This window comes from Nycticebus coucang, chromosome X (assembly GCF_027406575.1).
Source record: "Nycticebus coucang isolate mNycCou1 chromosome X, mNycCou1.pri, whole genome shotgun sequence".
Classification (NCBI taxonomy): domain Eukaryota; kingdom Metazoa; phylum Chordata; class Mammalia; order Primates; family Lorisidae; genus Nycticebus; species Nycticebus coucang.
In genome coordinates, this window is record NC_069804.1 from 13,574,259 (window position 1) to 13,596,005 (window position 21,747).

The 21,747-nt window shown below is 37.0% G+C and overlaps 1 long non-coding RNA gene and 1 pseudogene across 1 annotated transcript in view; both read right to left on the minus strand.

Moving 5' to 3' along the window:
• The window catches only part of LOC128577249 (uncharacterized), a 125,029-nt gene that overhangs the window by 68,909 nt on the left and 34,373 nt on the right, over positions 1-21,747 (minus strand). The window lies entirely within an intron of this gene.
• On the minus strand, positions 6,242-6,357 carry LOC128578814 (uncharacterized; annotated as a pseudogene).

Sequence of the window (21,747 nt, forward strand, 5' to 3'; positions counted from 1 at the left end):
TATTCTAATCTAATATATGAAAACAGATGTGGAGTAGATTGAATTTCTCATATTGTCATCAGGCCTGTTGACCAAAAGTTATTTGATTCACAAAGCCCTTCCTCGGTAGATGGATCAGTGTTTATTTTTATGGACTTTGCTGTTCTAAATCAAATCAACCAATCAACAAGCCTTTCTTGAGTGCTCTAAGTCATCTCTATAAAGCAGTTTATGCATTGCATATTAAATTCTAGTTTGCAAATCCAATTCCTCTCTTTTTGCCCTCAGTTTTATTTGCTTTCTTTTGAAAGCCTGTATTAAGCCTTTTCATCATTTTTAGCAGGCAGATATCCAATGGTCAAACCAAATTATTTCCCTGAAAGTTGACATCATCATAATTCCAGTGCAAGTGACAATAATAATAATAACCCAATAAACATTAACCTTTCATAATAATTCATATCATGCACATAAAATTCAATTATATCTAATGACTACTACATGGGGAGGAAATTATCTTTCTGTTTCATTGATAAGGAAATAGTTTCAAGAAGTAAAAAAACTCATTTGAGGTCATGTAGCTGTTGAACAGTAATGAGAAAATCTGATCCCTTGTCACATAAAGGGCTCACTGGTCTTTCCACAACATTCCAAAGTTAGATATGATATAGTAGATGCAATTCCTGCTAAATACCCAAATAAAGACCCATCTTTAGGGTCCTTCCGGTGGTGGGTTCTCAGCTTTGCCCCCAGCCAGCAACCACAGGGCAGTTCATTAGAAATTCATGAGGCTTCTTCATGTATCATCTTGATCCTATGTTTCAGAAAGACAAGGGTTCCTTACTCCACTATAATAGCCATCTGACCAGTCCTCATTTCATGTGTCAAGTTGACGTCTTCGCAGGATGATCAAGAGCATGAATGACATGCTTTCCAGGTGCACTTATTCAACTACAAAGATATGGTTCAATTTTAATAACTGAACATAGGTAAGATGATATCTATGAATGGAAAGATTTATTAGCTTTATTATCATGGAGCATGAGAATATGAGTGCATCTACTGATTGACCCGGGGCTCACTAGACTCTTAAGCAACTCATCCCAAACTTGTTTGAAACTAGTTTCCAGGCATCAGTGCCAACCGGAGTACTTTGCTCATAACTTGCCTTGTTTGTTGTACTTTTTCCTTTTTGCCCTATATTTCACCTTTTAAATTCTGGCTTAGAGATATATGACACTGAACTCCCACCTGAGTGACACAGCTCTCCTTTTGTAGGCAAACAACAAATTCAGTTACAGAACCACTTTGATTTTCTTTGTTTACCATTTATCACATAAATTCAATTCCCAAGGTTTTCATTACTTAGTCTTAAATAAAACCATATATAAGAACAAAAATCTCAGCTGAGCCCCTTTTTGGCTTTTTTCACCAATCTTCTCAGCTGAGTTTCTTTTTAGTGTGTTCTCCGTGTGTGTCACACTTTATGGGGGCAAGACATGATTGCAAGAGGGACTTTACCTAACAATTGCAATCAGTGTAACCTGGCTTATTGTACCCTCAATGAATCCCCAACAATAAAAAAAATAAAATAAAATAAAAAAATTATAAACATGCATGCACACACACACAAATGCTCCTCAACTTATGACAGTTACATCACTAAATCCATTGTAAGTTGAAAATATCATAATTCAAAAACTTAATACACCTAATCTGTTGAATAGCATAGCTTAGTCCAGCCTATCTTAAACATGCTCACAACACTTACATTGGCCTAAAGTTGGGCAAAATCATGTAACATAAAGTCAATCTTATAGTAAAGTGTTGAATTGCTCATGTAACTTATTGAATACTGTACTGAAATAGAAAAAATAGACTGGTTGTGTGGTAACTTCAAGCAGAGTTTCTATGGAACACATATCACTTCTGCATCATTATAAAATGGAAAATTGTAAGTCAGGAACCGTCTGTATAAACATATGCTTACATATACATATATACCCATAGATAAATATAAGTATTTATGTTACCCATAAAATATATTTTACTTCAATTGGATCATACTACAAATACAGATTTTTTTTCACTCAACAATAGGTTATGAATATATTTCCCTACCAATCAATATAGATCTAAGGCTAAATAATTGTCTATTGCACCTATCTTCCATAAATATCTTTAACCAGTTCCAACTGATCAAGACTGTTTTATTAGGTTTCTTTTGGCCAGAAATGACAAAAACAAATTCAAATTAACCTATGCAAAAAGGAGAATTTGTTGGATGGTATAAATGAAAATTATCTGAGTAGATTAAGAAGAACTGATCCTCAGGCTGAGCTAACAACAGGATTATCTCTGTCCATCTCTTACTTCTATCTGCTTCCCCTCACGTTCTGGATTTATTTTTCTTCTCCCATGTTGCTGGGGAAGCAGTGCCAATAGGTTGAATCTTAGGAAGATTAGAATTGGCTTATATTGGGTTACTGTATATATGCTGGCCTATAAAGTGATCACTGTGGTCAGAAGAATAGATTAATTTGATTGATTACCATGTGTCTTGTCATAGATATGAAAGAAAAGGGTAGAAGAGTCATGATAGACAAACTTTCTAGAATCTTATGGTGTGGGAGGAGGGAATTCCTCAAGGTAAGATTGGACTTCATTTACCAGATGAAGATAAAATAATGATACCAAAAGCTGATGAAGAAATAGCTAGAAAGCTATAGCTAGATGTCTTCAAATGCTGACATAAAAATGTCAAATAAAACATCCTGAAAAAAATTCTACCAATATGTGAAGAAATAACCAGTTTTATTCATTTTAGAAATTCAAGATTTTTTCAATATTTTGATATCAACAATTCTAAGTTACAATCACCATATTGATAGGTAAAAGAAGAAAATGTATCATTAGGTCAAGAAGAAAGAGGAAAAGAAGATTAGAAAAGGGCTCTGACTTCCTCTCTGAATCAGTTTCCATCTTTTCTGTCAACTGGACCCAACAATGACTGTTCGCCTCTCACTGTACTTCCTTCATCCTTAAGGAATGCTGAACAATACATTTTATTTAAAAGTCTGGGCATGCTGATACTCCCAACAATAAAAGGGGTCTGTTGCTAGAAAGACAGGAAAAATATCCAAGGAGAGATGGTTTCTAAACTATGTATATCCTCAATATCTTTGTATGTACTTGACCTATCAGAGACAGAGAGATGTATGTTACACTACCACTATTATTCCATTTCTTGTGAAACTTTATTTTTGTATTTCTTGACATTATGTCAATGGGAATATAATGGCTCTGACATTCATATCTTCATTGTGGATCTTACCCTTGATTGCTGTAAAGTGATGCTTTTTGTCCTACTTAATGCTTTTTAATCTCTAATTAAACCTCATTTGATTTGCTTAATGTATTTCCCACATTCTCTTATTTCCAGTCATTCTGATTCCTTCAATATAGATTTTTCTCTTGTATTTAACATATATTTGTATTCATTCTTTTATCTTGCACAGAGCATATTTTTTGTCTTTTAAATACCCATCTTAGAGCTTTATATTGTAAGAGATAAATTTATTCTTTTATACTTAATGATAAAACAAATACATTAGATTATAAATAATCCATCATGGTGTTTATTTTTTAAGTGCTTCCTTGAATTTTATTTTTTACATGATTTTTGCTGTCTATATCATCTTTTAGCTTCTTTGTGGTAAATGTATATATTTATATTACCATATATAAGATATATGTATATATCTTATTTCAAGTCCTAATTTTGATAACACACACATTTCATCTTTCCAAAATATGTTTATTAATTTCCAAAATCTTTTTTGTTTTTTTTTTTTTAGAGACAGAGTCTCACTTTGTCACCCTCAGTAGAGGGCTGTGGCGTCACAGCTCACAGCAACCTCCAACTCCTGGGATTAGGTGATTCTCTTGCCTCAGCCTCCCGAGTAGCTGGGATCACAGGAGCCCACCACAACACCCAGCTATTTTTTGTTTGTAGTTTGGTCGGGACCGGGTTTGAACCCGCCACCTTCAGTATATGGGGCCGGCATCCTACTCACTGAGCCATAGGCACCACCCTAATTTCCAAAATCTTAAATGCAACAATATCCACTAACGATTTTTTGGGAGATGAAAAAACATTTTCACTCCCCTCACTTCCCAGTTTTATTTTCTTTGAATTTTTGTCTGTTTCTGTAATTTTTGACCTTATTACTTATATTGAAAGTGTTTATATCATTGTGTCAGGTAAGCTGAGCTTCACTTGCAAGCTAGAGACTCCCAACTCAGTTTTGCTTAAGCCCACTCACACCTCAGCCTTGCCCTAGTCTGGTCCTTAAAACCTCCATCACCTTTAGTAACCCCATGCCACCTCACAGAGCAGCTGTGAACCCCAAAGTCCTCTTCCAACTTTGACTAATTTTATTGTGCCTGCCCATTATTCTCCAGAGACATGGTAAAAAAAAAAAAAAAAAAACATATGGCCTTCCCATATGTTTCTAGAGAGAGTTTAATGTTTTATTGATTTATTTCTTTGGTCTTTTCCATCTTCACTCTTCAAAGGTAGAGTATATCCAAATTGTATGTTGCAAGAAAACCTTCAGTACCTTATTCTATAATCTAAAGAGGGAAGACAAGTCAATCAATTTTCAACTGCATCTTTTCTCGCTCTCTACCAGAGCCAGAGGCACATTCCCATGAAAACTGTGTTGTCTTTATGAAAACAAAAATGTGTGTTCCGTCAGTGGACACGAGGGAGAAGCTAATTAGCTTGCACTGGAAAACAACTATATTTAATCTTCTTGGATAAAATGATATGAACTAAACTCAATCAGTTCAGATTTTCTCAGCAGGCTCCTTGTGAAGTTTTTAATCTCATAAGAAGTTTGTTCTTATCTTTATTTGAAAGGGTTCCCACTGTGGACAGGGATTGACTTGAGAGATGAAATCCCATGTCTTCAGACAGGAGTGATATTAAAAATATTTCATGATAAGTCAGGCATGGAAACCAACCAATTAGGAAAAATGCCTGCTGTAAATAATGTGTCCAACCACATGAGTGTGCAGCAGCTAAAAGCAGACCTGCCCGTGGGAAGCCTTGTCTCCTAGGTCAAGACACATGCAGCATCCTCTACCAGTTTGTTTCTCTTTTTGTAAATCCTGTGATTCCCCTTCCACTTGGTACTCTGCCATAAGTTTTAAAATCCCTAAGAACATTTAAAGAAAATGAACTGGAGTTGGTGAGGAAGATATGAAACAGGGTGGAAATGGAGAAAATAATTTTGGGCAAGTTTCTGAATGCAATAATTACATGTAAGTCTAATTATTTGTACTATTAAAGTTTACTCAAAGATTCTGGAGAACCAACTGAAAATTCCCAGATCAGAGGTTCTGTGCAGAAGTCCAACTATTAAGGGTTGGCTAAGAACTCATGTCCATAGAAATGAATGGTTTCCTCTGTAATTAAAAAAATTCATCAATTTCAGAACATCAAAAAAAGAAAAAAATGTCTTAAAATTGAAAACATATGTACCTTATTATATATCAAATGGGTAACATAATCAGAGAAAATAATTTCAAATAGCCTTAAAACACAGTAGTTTGTATCTTTAAGGCATACATTACAAAGGAAAAAGAGATGCAAAGAAATCATAAATGGCATCAGATAGTGGTAATAATGCATGGTTATCTTGAACTATTTTTGTACATTAAAGGAGAAAGTGAATAAATAATGTAGTCAAAGGTTTTTCTGGGTAACATAACTATAAGTACAAAACCAAAAAAGTAAAAACACAATAATGTTAAGTTTATTATTATTAGGAGTAGTTTTTACTTCCAGAGTCTTCCATTGATCAACATCAGATACACCCAGAACCAGCCGAAACCAAAGATCTTGGAGTATAGTCTTCACCTAAAATAACTTATCTTTTTGCCTGCCTCTGGCCATGGAGGTTCTCTCCTGAATCTATAGGGAGCTGTGACAAAGCTTTGGGTAGTCATGGATTTACCAACTCGGGTCCATACTCAGAGGTGAGGACAGCGTACTGGTAACCTTAAAGCACACCTCCAGAAACACGCTGTTCTCTTTGGTATCAGATACTACCAGGAAACAGGGCAACCCAGGTGCCCTGAGATTGTTCTATTTCATCACTGTCATAACCCCTGGAGTCCTTACTCTGTAGAAAGATCGACTTCAATCATCTCAGAATCTTCATCTGGCACAGCTGAGAAAAGGCAGGTACAAAGAAACTGTATTTTCCCAAAATGTTGCAGATCAGTAACGGGAAACAGGATGGCGACCATCAAGGAAAACTGTCACTTTTAGACTCCTTTTTGACCACAGCAGCTATAATATTAAGTTTAAACTGGAAAAGTTAATATAAATTCATTGTGTGCACACGTGTGTGTGTCTACTCAAAGGCTATCTGCTAATAACACCTGGACATAATAACATGCCAGAAATTATGACCCCTAAATGCCTTTAGTTATTGCAAAGAAGCAGGGCTCTTCAGAGAAACCACTATTTTTAAATGTAGGATATGAGAAATGCAAGGTGAACCTGGAACAGCCTGTTGAGCCAGAAAGCAAGGAAGCAAAGACTAATGGGATTGAGTTAAAACACAGAAGCTAGCTAGAAGGGATTCCCACTGGCCAAATTTGGGGCCATTTAAGAAGCAAAAAGTATAATGAGGCTGTATATTTGAAGAATGCAAACTAATTTTCTTAATATTCCAACTAAAATTAGCTGGCAAGTTTATAAGCCTTTGCTGCAATAAATGAAAATGTCATGCCTTCCAAAAAGTAAAATGACTGTCATTGATTAAAATGCATTAACTATATTAAAATCCATGAGTTTGTGAGAAGGAAATCACAGTAAAATACACCTTTGCCATCCTTGCAAATTATTACACCTACTCCTTACCCTCAAATTTGTATTAAAGGTAAAAATACATATTTTTCTTGCAATAGAAATTATATTTCAGAGTAACCAAATAATTGACACAGCCGATGAGAAAGTTCTTCTTTGTTGTTGTTTTGTTTTGTTTTTGAAAACTTAGTCTCACTCTGATGCCCAAGCTAGAGTGCCATGGCATCAACCTACCTCACAGCAACTTCAAACTCCTGAACTCAAGTGAGCCTTCTGCCTTAGCCTCCCAAGTAGCTGGGACTACAGGTGCCTATCACAATGCCTGGTTAATTGTTCTATTTTTTAGTAGAGATGGGGTATTGCTCTTTCTCAGGCTGGTCTCAAACTCCTGAGCTCAAGGGATCCTCCCACCTCAGCCTCCCAGAGTGCTAGGTAGGATTGCAGGTGAGAGCCACGGTGTCCAGTAGAGGGAGCACGTTCTTCTAGAAGGACAGCTGACGAGTGTAGAATAAATGATTAGATTTAAACAGGATGGATGGGTAGCCTCCCACTTAGTCTTTCATTCAGGCAAGGATTATCCACAGATGTTAAAACCACCAGGTAAACTATTGATGGGGAATTGGATACCACATGGTATTAAATACTCACCCCAGAGATTACAAACTGCCTTCTGGGGGGGGCACGGGGGTAGGGGGAGATGAATGTAAATTTCCAAGACAGTGATGTTGTTGTCACTATCTTAACCCAGTGATCAATTATTATCGAATAATAATAATGGGACAATCATAATTTAGAAGCCCTCTGAGGTGATATCCCAGGAATTACACAATTTAGGAAATATTCCTTCCAATTCCTTCCAATAAATGTTCAATGTGAAATAAATCAAGTCTGAAAGTCTGACTTCCAGTGTACAGGAAATACAGGTGATAGAGGAACAAGTAAAATGACATTCTAAGGTAAAAATTGAACAAGTCCAGGGAGTGGAACTATTATGTGAAGCAGTTGGCTTCCACTGACCAGCAAAGGCTTTGGACAAATACCAATAATCTTCACACAGTGTAGGATTGAACTCATAGACAGAAGTGTCCACAGTAGGATGCATGCAGAGCAGAAAGCATCGAGGATGATATTACAAAAGAGAGACTCTTTTTCATGAGTGGTTTTGCAACTAGAGAGAGCCTGGGAATCGAGGACTCGGGAAAGTGGTAGATAAGCATCATGTAGTTGGAAGCCTCTGATTCTAGAGCCTGGCATTCTTGTGGAAAGTTGAGGCCATGGGCAGCACCTCCTGCTGGGGGGGAAGGAGAGCCACCAACCCCAACTAGCAGGAAACCTGGAGAGAGCCCCCAAATATCCCTCATTCCATTCAGTGGACAATTCAACTTGTCTCCTTAAAGTGATGCTCCCCTATGGAGACTTCTGGCCTAGACGCTTTAGCAGGTCAATGGGATGAAGAACAAAATATGTTGTTAGATTAAAAGAGATTTGAAGGAGGCAATAATCACATGTGACATGTGCTCCTTGACTGGATCCTGGTTTGGAAAGGGTAGAAAGTTGAATTGAGTGATGGGTGATCCTAGGGAATTATTGTTCACTTTGTGAGATTTATAAGGATGTTATGATCATGTAAAGACTCACCATTATTTTTTCAGAGATGCATGCTGGGATATTTAGGGGGTGAGATACTGTAAGGTCTGTAAGTTACTTTAAAAGATGTCAGACAAAACAGATGAAGCAAATAAGAGGAAATCTAGATGGTGGATTTTCATTATGTTTCTGTTCTCATTGTTTTTCTGTTTGTCTGAAAAATTGCATATATGTATTCTAATAAATGTTTCAGGAATTAAATCAAGCTTGCAGATTTAATTATATAATTAAATTTCTTCAACATATAATAAAATATTTTAATTAAATCCATTTAATTATATATAAATATAAAAGAATGTGTGTTTACTGTATTATCATTTTCACCGAGAACTAAATGATTACAAGCAAGCTGAACTTTAATTAAAATAATTAAGGTATCAGTAAAAGTCTAAGCAGAACCTGAATTAATAAATGTGCTAACTGGATAGCCCTGCTAAGAACCTTAGTTTATTTGGATTTAACTGTGGCATGCACTATTTCTAATAGTATGTTTAATGTTTATATGGCACCTTGTTTTCGTAGCCTTGTTTTCAAATATTACCAAAGTATTGAAAAGTAAATATTCCTTCCATCTTAGGCTCCTGAAGAAAAATATAATCAGCAGACTTTCTCTCCATAATTTTGCTATGCAAATTTATTGTTAGCCTTCTGTACTTATAAGTAACCATCTTCCTTTTAAGCTTTTAGTTTCTGTTTTATTTAATTTTTAACGTTTTGTTACAAATTGTTTAGCTTCAGTTACTAACTTTCAGTTTTTAATTTTATTAGGGAAAATTTCAAACACTCAAAAGGCAAAAAATAGTTTAATGAAGCCCTGGTAGCCATTCTTATAACCTTCAGATCAAGGCCAACATTATCACATCTATACTCCCCTCTTCCCACAGATTAATAATTTTCATAATGCATAAATTGTTATGAAACTAAATGTAAACATGATGTTGTTTCACTTGGAATACTTCATTATTCTTCTTTGAAATTTAGGAGTTGCTTATATAACTTCAACATCATTATCAAACATAAAAATTATTTTTAGTATCATCAAAATATCCACCAGTGTTTAAATTTCCCCTAAAAACTCATAAATGCACTTTTAAAGTTGGGTTGCTATAAGGATTCACAAAAGGTCCACACATTGCATTTGGTTGAAATGTCTCTTAGTCTCATCCAATCAATATTCTGTTGCAATTAATAATACTTCTTTTTTTTTTATTGTTGGGGATTCATTGAGGGTACAATAAGACAGGTTACACTGATTGCAATTGTTAGGTAAAGTCCCTCTTGCAATCATGTCTTGCCACCATAAAGTGTAACACACACCAAGGCCCCACCCACCTCCTTCCTTCCCTCTTTCTGTTTCCCCCCCCATAACCATAATTGTCATTAATTGTCCTCATATCAAAACTGAGTACATAGGATTCATGCTTCTCCATTCTTGTGATGCTTTACTAAGAATAATGTCTTCCACGTCCATCCAGGTTAATACGAAGGATGTAAAGTCTCCATTTTTTTTAATGGCTGAATAGTATTCCATGGTATACATATACCACAGCTTGTTAATCCATTCCTGGGTTGGTGGGCATTTAGGCTGTTTCCACATTTTGGCGATTGTAAATTGAGCTGCAATAAACAGTCTAGTACAAGTGTCCTTATGATAAAAGGATTTCTTTCCTTCTGGGTAGATGCCCAGTAATGGGATTGCAGGATCAAATGGGAGGTCTAGCTTGAGTGCTTTGAGGATTCTCCATACTTCCTTCCAGAAAGGTTGTACTAGTTTGCAGTCCCACCAGCAGTGTAAAACTGTTCCCTTCTCTCCACATCCACGCCAGCATCTGCAGTTTTGAGATTTTGTGATGTGGGCCATTCTCACTGGGGTTAGATGATATCTCAGGGTTGTTTTGATTTGCATTTCTCTAATATATAGAGATGATGAACATTTTTTCATGTGTTTGTTAGCCATTCGTCTGTCGTCTTTAGAGAAAGTTCTATTCATGTCTCTTGCCCATTGATATAAGGGATTGTTGGCTTTTTTCATGTGGATTAATTTGAGTTCTCTATAGATTCTAGTTATCAAGCTTTTGTCTGATTGAAAATATGCAAATATCCTTTCCCATTGTGTAGGTTGTCTCTTTGCTTTGGTTATTGTCTCCTTAGCTGTACAGAAGCTTTTCAGTTTAATGAAGTCCCATTTGTTTATTTTTGTTGTTGTTGCAATTGCCATGGCAGTCTTCTTCATGAAGTCTTTCCCCAGGCCAATATCTTCCAGTGTTTTTCCTATGCTTTCTTGGAGGATTTTTATTGTTTCATGCCTTACGTTTAAGTCCTTTATCCATCTTGAATCAATTTTTGTGAGTGGGGAAAGGTGTGGGTCCAGTTTCAGTCTTTTACATGTAGACATCCAGTTCTCCCAACACCATTTATTGAATAGGGAGTCTTTCCCCCAAGGTATGTTCTTCTTTGGTTTATCAAAGATTAGGTGGTTATAAAATGTTAGTTTCATTTCTTGGTTTTCAATTCGATTCCAAGTGTCTATGTCTCTGTTTTTGTGCCAGTACCATGCTGTCTTGAGCACTATGGCTTTGTAGTACAGACTAAAATCTGGTATGCTGATGCCCCCAGCTTTATTTTTGTTACAGAGAACTGCCTCAGCTATACGGGGTTTTTTCCGGTTCCATACAAAACGCAGAATCATTTTTTCCAAATCTTGAAAGTACGATGTTGGTATTTTGATAGGAATGGCATTGAATAGGTAGATTGCTTTGGGAAGTATAGACATTTTAACAATGTTGATTCTTCCCATCCATGAGCATGGTATGTTCTTCCATTTGTTAATATCCTCTGCTATTTCCTTTCTGAGGATTTCATAGTTTTCTTTATAGAGGTCCTTCACCTCCTTCGTTAGGTATATTCCTGGGTATTTCATTTTCTTTGAGACTATGGTGAAGGGAGTTGTGTCCTTAATTAGCTTCTCATCTTGACTGTTATTGGTGTACACAAAGGCTACTGACTTGTGGACATTGATTTTATATCCTGAAACATTACTGTATTTTTTGATGACTTCTAGGAGTCTTGTGGTTGAGTCTTTGGGGTTCTCTAAGTATAAGATCATGTCATCAGCAAAGAGGGAGAGTTTGACCTCCTCTGCTTCCATTTGGATTCCCTTTATTTCCTTGTCTTGCCTAATTGTATTGGCTAGAACGTCCAGCACTACATTGAATAGTAAAGGTGACAGAGGACAACCTTGTCTGGTTCCAGTTCTAAGAGGAAAAGCTTTGAGTTTTACTCCATTCAGTAAAATATTGGCTGTGGGTTTGTCATAGATAGCTTCAATCAGTTTTAGAAATGTGCCACCTATGCCTATAGTCTTCAGTGTTCTAATTAGAAAAGGATGCTGGATTTTATCAAATGCTTTTTCTGCATCTATTGAGAGGATCATGTGATCTTTATTTTTGCCTCTGTTAATATGGTGGATAACGTTTATGGACTTGCGTATGTTAAACCAGCCTTGCATCCCTGGGATGAAGCCTACTTGATCATGATGAATGACTTTTTTGATGATAAGCTGTAATCTATTGGCTAGGATTTTGTTGAGAATTTTTGCATCTATGTTCATGAGTGAGATTGGTCTGAAATTCTCCTTTTTGTTTGGGTCTTTTCCTGGTTTTGGTATCAGGGTGATGTTTGCTTCATAGAATGTGTTGGTGAAGATTCCTTCTTCCTCAGTTTTTTGGAATAATTTCTGCAGTACAGGAATCAGCTCTTCCTTGAAGGTTTGATAGAATTCTGGAGTGAAGCCATCTGGACCAGGGCATTTTTTGGTTGGAAGATTTTTTATTGTTTCTTTGATCTCAGTGCTTGAAATTGGTCTGTTCAGGAGCTCTATTTCTTCCTGGCTGAGTCTAGGGAGAGGGTGTGATTCCAAATATTGATCCATTTCTTTCACATTGTCAAATTTCTGGGCATAGAGTTTCTGGTAGTATTCAGAGATGATCTCTTGAATCTCTGTGGGATCAGTTGTTATTTCCCCTTTATCATTTCTGATTGAGGTTACTAGAGATTTTACTTTTCTATTCCTCGTTAGTCTGGCCAATGGTTTATCTATTTTATTTATTTTTTCAAAAAACCAACTCCTTGTTTCATTAATTTTCTGAATGATTCTTTTGTTTTCAATTTCATTGATCTCTGATTTGATTTTGGATATTTCTTTTCCTCTTCTGAGTTTAGGCTTAGATTGTTCTTCTTTGTCCAATTCCATAAGATCTCTTGTGAGATTGTTGATGTGCTCTCTTTCTGTTTTTCGAATGTAGGCATCTAAAGCGATGAATTTTCCTCTCAAAACTGCTTTTGCAGTATCCCACAGGTTTTGGTAGCTTGTGTCTTCATTGTTGTTATGCTCAAGGAAGTTAATGATTTCCTGTTTTATTTCTTCCTGCATCCATCTGTTATTCAACAGAAGATTGTTTAGTTTCCATGCCTTTGGGTGGGGTCGAGCATTTTTGTTAGAGTTGAGTTCCACTGTTAGTGCCTTATGGTCTGAGAAGATACAAGGTAAAATTTCAATTCTTTTGATTCTGTTGATATTTGTTTTGTGTCCCAGGATATGATCAATTTTGGAGAATGTTCCATGGGGTGATGAGAAGAATGTATATTCTTTATCTTTGGGATGGAGTGTTCTATATGCGTCTATCAAGCACAGTTGTTCTAGGGTCTCATTTAAGTCTCTTATATCCTTGTTTAATTTCTGTTTAGAGGATCTGTCCAGCTCTGTAAGAGGAGTGTTAAGGTCCCCTGTTATTATGGTATTATCAGATATCATATTGCTTAGACTGAGTAAGGTCTGTTTCAAGAATCTGGGAGCATTTAAATTGGGCACATAGGTATTTAGAATTGAAATGTCTTCTTGTTGTATTTTTCCCTTGACCAATATAAAGTGATCATCTTTGTCTTTTTTGACTTTAGTTGCTTTAAATCCACATGTATCTGAAAATAAGATTGCAACTCCTCTTTTCTTCTGAATTCCATTTGCCTGAAAAATTGTCTTCCAACCGTTGACTCGGAGCTTTAATTTGTCTTTTGAAGCCAGGTGTGTTTCCTGCAGACAGCAAATGGATGGCTTGTGTTTTTTAATCCAGTCAACCAATCTATGTCTCTTCAGTGGGGAATTCAAGCCATTAACATTTATGGAGATAATTGATAAGTGTGGTAGTATTCTATTCGTCTTATTAGGTCAGAGTCCATTGCTTAGTTTTATCTTTTGCATCAGTGTGGAGGTTTGGGTCTGTCCTTTAATTTCTGAGTTCTTACTTTGCTGCTGATCCATTGTGGTGGTCAGTGTGCAGAACAGGTTGAAGTATTTCCTGTAGAGTTGGTCTTGTTGTGGCAAATTTCCTCAATGTTTGTATATCCGTAAATGATTTGATTTCTCCGTCAATTTTGAAGCTTAGCTAAGCAGGGTACAGAATTCTGGGCTGGAAATTGTTCTGTTTAAGTAGATTAAAGGTAGATGACCATTGTCTTCTTGCTTGGAAAGTTTCATTAGAGAAGTCTGTGGTCACTCTGATGGATTTGCCCCTGTAGGTCAACTGGCGCTTACTCCTGGCAGCTTGCAGAATCTTTTCTTTTGTCTTGACTTTGGACAGGTTCATCACAATGTGTCTTGGAGAAGCTCGGTTAGAGTTGAGGCGACCTGGGGTCCGATAGCCCTCTGAAAGCAGTGTGTCAGAATCTTTGGTGATATTTGGGAAATTTTCTTTTATAATATTCTCTAGTATGGCTTCCATTCCTCTGGGGCATTCTTCTTCCCCTTCTGGAATTCCTATAACTCGTATGTTGGAACGCTTCATAAAGTCCCATAATTCTGACAGTGAACGTTCTGCTTTCTCTCTCTTCTTTTCTGCCTCTTTTACTATCTGAGTTATCTCAAGAACTTTGTCTTCTACCTCTGAAATTCTTTCTTCTGCGTGGTCTAACCTGTTGCTGATACTTTCCATTGCATCTTTAAGTTCCCTGATTGACTGTTTCATTTCCTTCAGCTCTGCTATATCCTTTTTATATTCTTCATATCGTTCATCTCTGATTTGATTCTGTTTTTGGATTTCCTTTTGGTTATTTTCCACTTTATTAGCAGTTTCCTTCATTATTTCCATCATTTCTTTCATTGTTTTCAACATGTGTATTCTAAATTCCCTTTCTGTCATTCCTAACATTTCTGTATAGGTGGAATCCTCTGCAGTAGCTACCTCATGGTCCCTTGGCGGGGTTGTTCTGGACTGGTTCTTCATGTTGCCTGGAGTTTTCTGCTGATTCTTCCTCATGGGTGATTTCTTTTATCTGTTTCCTTGCCCTAATTTTCCTTTCACTTCCTCTTGCTCTTTAAGTTCTCGTGCCTGTGGAAGTTGCGGGCGGGTTTGGACGGATTGAACACACGCGACCACTTGCCGGTTTTCCACTGGTTTAGTCCTCCTCTTGGGGTCCAGAAGTCTCTCGCTGACTCCCTGTATCCTCTCAGGGGTGATGATAGGCAGATCCCACCAGCCAGAGATGCCTGGAGTCCTATATCCCCAGACTCATGGTGCCCAGATGCAAGGAAGCTGTTACTTGGCTGCCATCTTGCTCCGCCTCGCAATTAATAATACTTCTTAGAGATCAATCATTCCAATGACCTAGTTTTTTACTAGATGCAAAGTAAGCCATCTTACAGGTGTCCCATAAGGTATTTTATTCATTCCCCAGTGACGGATGATTAGGCTTTTATCAGCCTCTTACTGTTGTAAACCATGCCACAATAAATAGTTTAAACATACGACTTTGTACATAAATGCAAGAATACATGTAAGGCAAATCCAAGCTTCCCAGTTGGAACTCTAACATTCTACATTTTCTCAAAAGAATAATCCAAAAACTAGAAAGGATATTAACACGAGGCAACTATCCGTTGAGAGTCTACTTTGGGTTCTCATTTATCTTGCAAGATGATAGTTTCTGCTCCTAATGAAACCATTTTGCTTATACAACCTGTGAAGCATCTATCTTGTGAAAACTTCCTCTGTTTTGCACTCCCTCCTTCCCACAGTTGTGGAGGGATCACGCCAGGCTTTCTATTCAATAGATATTTGCTATTTATTGAACGGACTCTTACTGCTACTCAAAATCTCAAATTAAATAGTTGGTTGTTATTCACAAATCGTGATTTTATATGTACACACACACGTATGTAAGATGCCCACATCACTAAAATTGCTCTTTTTACTGTGAATATATCAAATCGTTTCATTAAGGAGATGTTTCTCTCATTAAGTATTAAACCCAGAAGCAGAGTTTAGCCAAGGAAATAAAGCACAGATTTTTTTAAAGCAAAATTAGGGCAATGTATAAATAAAAAGTAGAATTCTGCAACCCCCCAAAGTGTATTTATCTCAACTCACTGAAATCTTCTGTGTAAACTATGATAATTTTTATTGGACTTTCTCCATGTGATAGGTGCTGGATTAAGGTCTTATGTGGATAATCTCATCTTCATAACAACCTTTTGAATTATATACATGTACTATCAATTTCTCTGTTTTACAGATGGGAATACTAAGGCTCAGATATCAGCATGGGTTTAGAATTCAGAATTAGGGTTATGCAATACTGACTGTCTAATCATTCTCAGTTGCTAAGCACTAAAATTATCTGCTAGAGTTTAAGGACTCAATTTTATCAATATGATGCCAGTTTATCCTCCAATCTATGGCATGATAAAGAGAAGGCTAAAAGAAGGAATTATATTTGAGCTAAATCTTAAAAATAAGGAAACAGGTAAGATTTGAATTAGCAAAGAAGAGAAGGAAGGACTATCCAAAGGAAGAGAACTAACATGTTCAGAATCATGAACATTAATGTTTGACATGTAGTTTACATATTAACTTTTAAAATATGATGCCACTGGCTTCTTTTTAGGAGTAATGGCCTCTAACTTTCTTTTCCATCCTTAGATCTCTCAAAAACTCATTGTAAAACTGAGTTATGTTTGGAACTTTTCAAGTCAAAACAATGAGAGCCTTCAAATAGAATCTACAATCAATACAATCTAAAAGTTGAAGTAAATTTAGCATATTAATATCTTTCATGATGCAATCAGTCTTGTCAATTACAGCCATAGTAGCCCTGAGCACCTTGTGAAGAATTACCAAGAAAAATACTAAAATAAGCTTTGCACAAGATGGGAATATCATGACATCTGTTTTCAAAATTATTCTGGTATAATGGTTGAATCTCATTATAATTGGTAAAGATTGTATTCTTTCACCTGGGATGAGTGCCCGTGATTTTAAATAGCATCACATCAGAAATGAAGATTTTTGAAGCCATACTAATTACATCCATTGTGCCCTGCTTGCCAAAAGGAGAGGATTCTTACCAGTGATTTGTATCACTTCACATGTTCATGGCTGTGGGCAACCGTGAACCTCACATAAAACTGACTTTGGCAGGGAGGTAATGTAACAAGAAGTCAGAAGTAGCCTGAGCCTCAGGGATTCAACAGTGCCATGAGGGACTTGGGTTCTTTCTGTTTCATCCTTCTGAGGCTTTAAAATTTGTTAAAAAAAAAAAAAAAGGAAGAAAGGAAGGGAGGAAAGAAGGGAGGGAGGGAGGGAGGAAAGAAAAAAATAGCTTCTTTTTAAGCCTGTAGGGTTGGCTTCACACTAAGGGATGTTCCCCTTGTAGGACAGATTGCAAGTAGTTAGTAATCAACACCCCATGCACACTCATTTATGTCTATCAGATAAGAAGGAGGTTTCTTATAGGTCTCTCTGAAGACTGAGGAAACTTCCTTCCCAAATACCACCAGCTCCACTGGCATATCTTTAGTCCAAACTGGTGTAGCCTTGCCCAGCCCCCAAGTAATTACTGGCAGAAAGGATGGGATTTCTACAATTGGCTTGGAGACTAAGTTGCTGGGGTGGAATGGAATCTAGAGGGTTAGTTAGCCACAATACCTACCATGCCATAATCTTTTTTTAATTCAATATTAAATCTTCTTAGGACATCAAGGAAGCCCTCTCTGCAAAACTGAAGTAATCCCAGGAAGTATGATTTAGTTTAACAGACAGTCTCCTCTGAAGCATCAGAAGCCGTCAACACCAAAAGTGAGAGTCCCTACCATTCCATCATTTTCTGTGGTCCCAAAGGTTTCTGTGACAAACCAGGCTGGGCCCTGAGAAGCAGCCCCTTAAGAAAACTTTCCTAGGTAGGTTATGTGATCTCTCTTCCTCTTTTTCTCTCTCCTCTCACCCTCAACCTTCATCTTCAAATTTTCAAAAAGGAAGGAGTAGTGTGTTCTTAAAACTATGCTCCACAGTTCACCCTCTTTCTGTCCACACTGGTACCCAGCAGCATCCCCATCTTTCACCTTTACCATCATGGTCCAATAGTCACTCTGCTCAGGTGCACAACTAGATTTGATGATACCTTTGGAAATGTTCAGGTTCAAAATTGTTGCTTATTGGTTTGTTGCTATATAGTTAAACTAATTCATGAATACAGTCCTGATTTGGGCCAAGATGATAAATTCTGAAGGCAGTACATTTCCCATTTTAGCGTGTATACAAATGACCAGGATCTAGTTAAAATGCAGATTCTAATACAGTAAATCCTCAGGAAGTATTATGTTAACATCAGCAAGAGCAGGGCGACCTCTAGGAGGGCATGGTGACAGGACCAGGGTGCGAAGAGTAATTTTGTGCTGTATTCCCATGGAAAATGGAGGACTGAAGTGGCGATATTGGATCTGCTCTCTGTTGTCCACAAGACGCAGGTCAACCTACTACTTTGCCCACGCAAGCCTCCAGCTGTATCACATGACCTCAAATGTCCAAGTTGCTTTGGCTTATTCCTGTCCTACATTTCAACCCCAGATCTCACATTAAAAAGCATACTGATTCACAATACTGTAACCAGGCAACCTACATACACGATCCTGTGATCTGTTTTCCTGTCAGCCACCTGGCCTCAATTCCCAGCAAAGCTTGACCTGCTTGTGTATGTTCCTACCAAGTTCTGGTGTTGTGATGACAGATGAGGTCCATCTGTTCCCTACCTTCTCCTGTGACATTCTCAGTCACATATTTGACCTTAGCCTGAGGAACTCCAGGACTCCATAAGAGTATGTTGGGACAAAGTCAGAAAGCACGCCTCTCTCCCATGTCATCTCAAGTATGTCATTCATTCAAGCATGTCATTCATTCTCATTGTCTCTCTCTCTCTCTCAAATCTAGAGGGACTCCATTATTTCAAAGCCTCTTGCCGGAGGGGCATCCAGAACTCTGTGAGTAAATTCCTGCTTCCTCTTTTGGACTGGTGTTAGGGAGAATGATCATCAGAGAATGATTTCATTTCTCTCAGTTCAGGGCCTCTTCCAAAATAAGCATTTCCTTTTAAGCATTGCTGAAAATCCTTCACCCAGGTTCTGCCTGGACTCCCCTGAGACAAGCTAATTCCATTTTTGCCGGGGAGGGGGCAACCCTGTTTGAGAAGTTCTGCATTCTTAGCTGAGAATTGGCATCACTGTATCACTTCCTCACTTTGTCTCTTGCTCGAATTTTTTTCATTCATATTCTACTTGGAAATGTTTCAAAAAGTTAAAGATGCGGTACAGGTGATTGCACTAATGTACACAGCTATGATTTAACAATAAAAAAAAGAAAAAAAGAAAAAGTAAAAATAAATAATAATAAAAAACAAAAAGTTAAAGACAACTATCACTTCCTCCAAGATTTTTTCATTTTCCTGTGAAACATGACTGGATCCTTTAATGATTCCACATTTAACATGATTGCCACACTTTAGGATCTTAGTAACCCTCACCTGTTTCTCATTTATCAAAATCTGTCTTGAAATTCCTTGTCTGGGACATTACCCAATAAAGTTTAAACATTGGGACAAGTCCCTATAGAATACTTTCCTAAATGTTGACCCAAAATAAAAACCATTTGCTTGTTTACTTACTTTCCAGCTTACTTAAGCCATCAATTCATAGCCCAGACTTTTATGACATTTGGGTCAACTAAAACATCTAGGGCTTTCTAACAAGAACAGCTATTAAGCCAACCATTTCTCATCCCAGAAATGTAGTTGGTATAATACAAAAAGCATGGTACTTAGAATCAAAGATATGCATTCAAGCCCTGGTTCTTGTGGCTTACCAACCTTGGATGGACAAGTTACTTTGTCCTTTCTGGGCCTCCATTTTTTCACCTGGAGTACAGGATTGTTCAGCATATCTTCCTTACCCAACTGATATAGCCGTTTGGAAAATCAGTTGAGATAAAACATGTCAAAGAATTTTCTTACTTGAAAATCATGATATGAATTTTAGTAATGCTCAATTATTTCATGCTTGTATAATCCAGTACCTATTTAATTCCTAAATCAACAATTAAATAAGTTTGAAGTAATGGATCCAGGAATTTCCTGAGTTATGAAAGACAAGTGGAGTTAATGAGTTTTGAATGTAAGTTTTAATACAGGGTTTATTGTAAACCTATTTCCATATGATCACTTGCCTTTTTATGCCCATCACTTTGGGTTTTATGCTTACATTTCAAAAATAATTTAAGGGAAAAAGAGAATAAAAGAAACATCTCTGTACCAACCAACAAGAATGAGCAGGAATTGGTATTTTATGTGCTACTTTTATTTTTGTGTTTTGACATGTATAACCTAAGTTGAAATCTCTTTCTCCTTTCCAGTGCCGTCTTCCACCTTTCCCATAGTCAATTGCCAACACAGAGGGGTATGCATCCTCCCAGGCCATGTTTTCATGTTACTACATAATAGGCACACATTAACAACATATAATAGTGCTTACATGTTTACAATTACAGTAGAACCTCCGTATGTTGACCACTTGGGGGAAGGTAACAAACTGGTCAACATACAAAGGTGGTCAACATAAGGAAGTAAGCCTACTGTACTGATACGTACATGTGGTCCATGAGAATGAGGTCAATGTAAGGAGGTGGTCAACTATAGAGGCTCTACTGTATATGCATGCTATTATACTGTGTATACCGACTTCAAATTACTCCATTTACTTAATAGTATGTTTCTTTTTTATTAAGTCATATATACACAGATCATGAATACATTTATGCCTTTGTGGGATTCAATGTGTTGATTATTTGTACAAATGAGAGTGCTTACATCCTCGTAATTAACATAGGTTTCACCTCATTTACTTCATCACAGTGTTAAGACATTTGTGTTCAATACTTGATAGATTTGACTTGGACCCTTGTAATATGCTCTATAGGTGTGACCCCACTCAATAGTATGTTTTAAAGATCTGTCTGTTGAAACATATAGTTTATGTTTATTCGTTCTAAGCAATGTATTCAATCTATGCACATAGAATAATATTTATAAATTCCTCCATTGGCCAATAATTGAGGTTTCCTTCTAAGGCATTTTGAAATTACAAACAATGCTGCAATGCACACTGTTCTAGAGCTTTCCTGGTGATCCCACACCAGATTTTTTTCAAGGGCTTATCCATCAAAGCAGGACTGTGGAGCTCCAAGTCATGTGCACATTTAACGATAATAAATATTATCAACTTCTTCCCCAAATTCCACAGTGAGGAAAGTTACTTTGACCCCATATCGTTCCAATACTTGGCGTTACCAGATGTTTTTATGACTATCACTTTGATGCATTTGAAATAGCAGCTCGTTTTAATTTCTGAGCTTGAGCTTCTTTTTCATATAGTTACTAGGCATTTATGTTTTCTGTTCTGAAAATTTCCTGCTCCTATCTGTATTACTTTCCTGACGCTGCTCCAAAAAATCACCACAAATGAAGTGGCTTAAAATGGCACAAATTTATTATCTTACATTTCTGGAGATGAAAAGTTAGAATGAGTCTCTCTCACTGGGTTAAAATCAAGGAATTGGCAAGGCTGAACTTCTTCTGGAGACCTTAGGGGAGAATGTTTCCTTCCTTGTAGGATGTTTAAGAGCATCTCTGGCCTCTACCTACCACAGCCAGTAGCAACCACCAACCCCCAAGAGTTGTGATAGACAAAAATGTCTTTAGGGGAAAATAACCCCTGGTAGAGCTTTATACTCTAAATCACACTCCTTTGCCTCCTATGATACTAACTGAAGGTTCCATCAGGGATAGAGCTGAATGCACAGGTGGGAAAGAAAGGAAGGTTCTCTGTCCTCTGGAAGCTAGAGTCAGGTGTGTAAGTTAGACAA